Raw genomic sequence first — 6646 nt, forward strand, 5'->3', positions numbered from 1 at the left:
CGCTCACGTTGTCCTGTCCTCCACAAAGACAGAAGTCACAGAAGTCTGACATCCACATGGAAAGTCAGATAAGCCAAACTCACCTCTATTACTGTTCTCATTCTTATCGGAATTTGTATTTGATTGCGAGAAGAAGTATTTGATGTTTAAAATGTTATTTAATACTTTCAATCCTTGTAGCGATTGCTCAAATCTGCTTAGACTCAAGTGGGAGTGGTCAACATTTTCGGAAACGGCCCATTGGTTACATCCCGCCAGACAAGAAAAATCACTCACGTAAAAGTTAATCAAAGCAGGATTTGAGCCCATCTGGTGGAGCCCAGCTCTGCTCACCTTTGGGGGCAGGTGGAGGAGTTCTGGGCCCAGGGAAGGGCTGTGGGGTTGGGGTCGCCTGTCTGGTCTCTCTGGCTCCTGTAGACAGAGGCCTGGTGGAGAGATATGACCTGCAGACGAGAGAGACAGTCAAAGAGGGAATGAAACAGTCTGTCAGACAGACAGTCAGACATACGAGGACAGACTTTCAGGTATGAAGGCAGGCAGACTGACATGCAGACAGGCAGGTAGTCTGCGACAGTCAAACAGACAAGAGATTCAAGGGCGACATTTTCTGAAAGCTCACACTAACTCGAGCCGAGAGCTCGCAGTTTTTACCGTGGCAACGTTTCTCCATGAGTGAAGGATGACCAGGAGAGACTGGACTTTTCCCAGAACCTCCAGCCACGACCCCTGGTCTGACCTCTGACCCCCGGACGGCCACTGCTGCTCCTCGGCCGCAGCACTGGGAACACACACACACACATAGCACACACACCTCTGCTATAGCATCTGGGCAGTGTGTTTGTGAATGTGACATCAGTACACAGAGTCCTTGTGCTTTACCTCTCTCAGTCTTCTCCTCTGGAGTCTTCGATGCCGAGGCCATCCTACAGACCTGCTCCTGACTGCTGCCCTCCCTGCCAGACCCCTCACCACCCTCCTCCTCTACAGAGCCCCTCCTACAGACCTGCTCCTGACTGCTGCCCTCCCTGCCAGACCCCTCACCACCCTCCTCCTCTACAGAGCCCCTCCTACAGACCTGCTCCTGACTGCTGCCCTGCTTGCCAGACCCCTCACCACCCTTCTCCTCTACAGGGACACTCCTAGGACGACCTGAAACTGTCACTCTGTCCCCCTCGGCTGTGGTCATGATGTCACTGGCTGTGGCCCTATCACAGTCCACGGGCATGTTGATGATGTCAGCAGGGACGTCACCAGCTGTGTTCCTACCAGGGTCCACAGATGCAGTTGCTGTGACAACGACATCAGGAGAAGTCCTCCAATCACAGTCCACCGAAGCCTCAGCTGTGACATCACCAGGTCTGGTCTCCATGCCGACCAGCGTCTTACTTCTGTCACCAGTCAACGTGTTTTGACCCTTGTCCGACCTGCCAGTGACGTCCTGGTTGTGGTCTGGTCTGACGCGGCCCAAACGAGCCAGACAGAGAAGGTACTCCTCATACACACTCGGACCCGGGGTCACCCCCAACTGAGAACCAGGGTTCTGGTCCTCAGGTCTCACGCTGCTGGTTCTCCTCTGCCTGTGGACGTTCTGGTCCTCAGGTCTCACGCTGCTGGTTCTCCTCTGCCTGTGGACGTTCTTGAATCGTGCGGTGTGTTCCGCCTCCTGTTCTTCGACGGCGTCACGCTTTTCTTGCGTTCGTAAGCGATCGCCGTGAACTTCCCCGCCCTTTACCCAGTTCACTCCAGAGCCAGCGGGCGAGTGCGAGAGGTCAGGTGACCTGGGGGGAAGGCCGTAGCCCGGCAACACAAGGATACTGTCACCTGACTTGCTACAGGAAGTGACACGAGAAGTGGTCGTGGTCTTTGACTGGGAATCTGGGTCGTTCGTGGTGGTTTGTGTGTGGTGCCCGTGGTGGGGTGGAGGCGGTCTGGTGAGCTTGTTTGGTCCTAGCGGAGTCTCACTACTTTGAGGTGAGCAGGCCTGGGCCTGGTTCTCCACAGTCCAGGGAAGCGGTTCTGAAGGTGAGAGTGTACTCCTCGAGTTCTCAAGTTCCCCCATGGTCCGTCTAGTTCTGGCACGGTTCTGTTCATCCTCAGGTCCGGTTCGGAGGATGTTCTCAGCCCAGTTCAGTACAATCCGCAGCTTCTGTTTCTCGCTGAGGAGTGAGTCTTCCAGAACACGCAGGTCCAGCCCCAGGGAGGTGCTGGAACTACAACTCCCAGCATGCCCTAGTGCTGGGGCCTCTCTCTTGGGAGACTGCCCACCCACCTCCCTGCCCTGTCTGTCAGTCATACCTCTGGCCTCTCTATTATTGATGAAGCTGTCCACATTCCTCTGGGTCCCGTTTCCTAACGAACGCTTTAGTCACACTCTGCTGCACTTTAGATTCCACTCGACCAAATTACAACTCACAAACCTGATGTGTCGTTTTGTTATCGTATCAGCATTGTTACGCCAGTTTTTTAAGAGTAAATCCTTGTGCTTCCTTTGCTGTTCTCTCCTCTACAGGTTCTCGCAGTTTCAGTTCTCCAGCTCTGTAGCTGACACACACTGATCTCCATGGAAACAAAACACGAGGAAACCGTCACCAAGGGATCAAAGTGCTGCAAAAATAGGCCTACTACCCAGCGGCCTAGGGTAGGAGGTCTCCATAGAGATAGCAAACGCAAGTGCTTGGAGAGCGAAAGTAAACACTCTCAGGATGTTTATAATTCAGACCCGATAATGATTTCTATTACTGTGAGTAAACTGTAGTGTACTGTATACAAATATCAAATAAGTGCAAAATTGATCAATTAATATGAAGACTATAGGATTAACGCAATGATTTAAAGGAATTACAAGGAGCAATACTTCACAAAATAATCAAATGAAACAAACAGCATTTTTTGAATATATATTCATTTCAGGGCTTTATTGTGGCAGTATTAACATATAAAACAATCCATAATTTTTCTTTTGAACATATAAACATTCAAAATTGATTTTACAAAGTTAGTTCGTAAGGCTTGGTGTTGCACAGGTGTTCTGAAAGCTGGACAACTTGCTTGAATATTTTTTTTTATATCCGTCAAATTCTCCCAGAGTTGTTTATTTTTTTTAAAGAGAGTGAAATGACAAAACAAGTCCAACTAACGGAGAAAGATAATAAACTGCAACCGGAGAGTTACGATGCTATCCGTGCAAGCACGCCACATGCCCATTCAACATCGACATAATCTAGGGAAAAAACTGCACCTTCGTTTTTTTTGTAGTCTATACCATACGTATGGACACATTTCACGGACATTTCAATAAACAAACATTCATGGGAATTTCCCATGAAGATGTGGAAACTGTGTTTGAAATTATTTGAATGGGGCATTTTCCCATATAAATATGTATGTGGTTAATGCTGTATAAAGCCCCAATATGTTGCATATGTCCATCTTGACGGTGTTCATCTTGATTGCATCTTTTGATACTTCAATCAAAGTTTTGGTGGTATGACATCAGTTTGTGATTAGGCCCACGTGTTTTATTTTTTGATCACAGTTATAATCAGATTGCATCACAGTCTTTTAACAGAAGTGACATCACTCAATGTATCTCAAATTCTCAATGCTGTTTGTAAAAAAACAAAAGAAGAAACATTCAGAGGATTAAAAAAGAGGTTCTTCAATGGTTTTCCACTTTTTCCAAGCAAAATCAATCAAAAGAAATAAAACGGCTGATAGATCAAGAAGCTACGCGGTTAAATGCTACAGTGTCATTAGGCCTTAGAACGTCACCCATCGTTTTCAGAATGTTTAATGCCTTTGTCGTTGTCATTCATACGGCTGTATTTTTTTTATTTTTTATTTTTTTATCATGCTCGTTTCATTAGTTAGCTGTTTGCTGTGAGCCACCTGGTGCGAGATTGAAAGCGTGGACCGATGCGTTCGTTTCTCCCAAAATGTTTATTGTCATTTGGCCTGGCAACAAACAAGTTGTACTGATATAGTTACCAAAAACCCAAAACAAGGAATAAACTGAACCGTAAAATACCCCCAAACAACAACAAAAAACGTTGTTTTAACTTTGTCACAACTGTTTTTGTTAAAGGCTGGCAGTGAGGTCACGTGTTACAGCGTCTGGCGTCAGAAAGGGTTCCACCAAAAGAACGCAAAACAGCTAGGCCAAGTCTACTTACCTAATATCTCCCTCTACTTGAAAAGCCATTGGTATACGAGCCATGGATGCACCGAGTTTGTGTTCCTTCGAAATTAATCTGGCGAAACTATTTACGTTTCTGGGCAATGGTAATCTAATAGACAGTCATGTAGAGTCTGACTACAACCTAACACTAACGTCAAGCATGCATCTACGATGGAAGCTACTTCACAATAGCCTTGCCTTGACAGAGATAGCGCCACAAGGAAAATAAGATAAAGAGATTATACGTCTGTACGCATGTTTCTCTTCTATAAAACAGTATATACAAAGCAGACCAGCCCAGAACACAGCCGAAAACAGTAGCGTACAAACCGGGGAGTGGTGAGCGTGACCGGAGACGGAATGAAATCGTACGCCTGCCCTACCCTAGGTTGAATAGATCACATTTTTGATACCATATCATAAACAACCCGTTATGGTAAAGCCTCGTCATTTGTTTCTCACGAACACATAATAAATTATCTTCACATGATGACAAGACAACACCTGTGGTTACACAAAGGCTGAAATGAGAGGGCCCGTTGTGGTGATAATCAATAAGAAAGTCTCAATGGCAAACTTTCAGCATAGGGCTTTGAGGCTGTTAGCAAAATCCACGACTTTGAGAACAGAGGTAAAGACTGATATAGTAGCCTATGCATATACTGTAAGTTCACTAACTGCCGTTTGGTTAGTTTTCTTTGCTGGAGGCAAAGCCTTGTCGAGCACTTTCGAGTTTCGAGTGCTTTCATAACATTTATGGCTATAAACCTGTAGACAATATACATTATGACGAGTATCCTATGAGTTCTGGAATATATTCACAATGAGGTTAATGTATGCTTATGTAACAGGAAGTATGATACATGGCTAGATGGATTGTTTTAGCTTGTACTTGTTTTGTTTTTTTTGGAGCACGCACATACACAGAGATATGGATCATCAGACAGCTTCTATCCTTTCCTGAGTGTAAGAGCCACATTTATAGACCGTACCTCAAGTCCAAATAAACATTCTTCTCTCTCCTCACAGACACAGACAGACACATCTAACTAACACTTGAACGGTTTTGGGGTAAGTTTGACTCAAGTTTGGCCCTTGTTTGGGGGACTTTGGATGTACTATTCTCAATTGTAGGGGATTTGCTTTGATCATGAACTCGTTGCTATTGGATAAACAGACATTAGGCATTCCTCTCCGTGCCTCAGTGACTTTCACTGGCCCCATTTTCAGCAGGCATCATACTACTTATCACATTTAAATGTTACATTTTTTGAGGTGAGCTAAATGTATTATCCTCTCATTGGTTGTGGCCAGATAAGAACAGGAAATGTTTTCCAGGGGACACCCCCCCATTGGCTGGCTGACCATCACAATAAAGAGGCAGCCAATCGGGGGGGGATGGGCGCCAATCCAGTTGTTGGGTTAAACAGATTTAGGGGACACACAAAAGCAGTCTCAATTTTGACAACATGAGTTCAGTAACACAGACAGCTGTCTAGCCACAGACAAAGTCAACCAATCACATACGCTCTCCCTGTTCCAGTCCTCCAATGACATCAGGTAATCTGTGACAGTTCATCTGTGGTGTAAAAGATTGTGCTCTACTGTTTGTCTGTAGTAAAACCCAGGTACCCAATTGGCTGTAGTCTTCAAAAATAGCTTCATCTCACCCCCCTCACCCCATAGCATCAATAAACTGGTTTTCTTGTGTGTTTTTCTTTTAAAGGTAAAGTAGATCCTCTGACTGAAAAAATCCTGAAATACTTGCATCACATAAAAATTTACAAAACATTAAAAACAACTTTTCATCTCATCGTAAATCAATAATGCTCTTTTCGTCGATCTATGGGCTGAAGCTGTTGGCTGGCTGTTCTTGTCTGCCGCCCACTTCATCATGACTGACAGAGTCTGAGGCCAATCAGAAGCTTGACTCTTAAGAGCAGAGCCAATCAAGGTGATTTCATCTGTCCGTCGTTATCCAATCAGGGTCCGGTCTCAATCACCTCAAACCATCAGTGTGTCAGCATCAGGAGAGAGCGGAATCCAGGTGTGTCCTACAGAATGACAGCAACCTTCCTTTTACTTCACTCCTCCTCTATCTTTCTATCCATCCTCCCCTTCCCCTCTTTCTGTCCTGCCAGCAGTCTCCCATCCATCCATCCATTCTTCATGTCTGTCCTCCATCACTCCATCCCTTTTGTGTTAGGTCCTATTGTTTCAAAGTGTGTATCGTTGATCCCCCTCATCACTCCATCTCCTCCATTCTCCTTTTCATGTCCTCCCTCCATCTCTCCACACCTCCATCTCTCCACCCCTCCATCTCTCCAGCCCCTCCACACCTCCATCTCTCCAGCCCCTCCATCTCTCCAGCCCTCCATCTCTCCAGCCCCTCCACACCTCCATCTCTCCACCCCTCCATCTCTCCAGCCCCTCCACACCTCCATCTCTCCACCACTCCACCCCTCCATC

The sequence above is a fragment of the Osmerus mordax genome, chromosome 28, assembly GCF_038355195.1.
Source record: "Osmerus mordax isolate fOsmMor3 chromosome 28, fOsmMor3.pri, whole genome shotgun sequence".
Lineage (NCBI taxonomy): Eukaryota > Metazoa > Chordata > Actinopteri > Osmeriformes > Osmeridae > Osmerus > Osmerus mordax.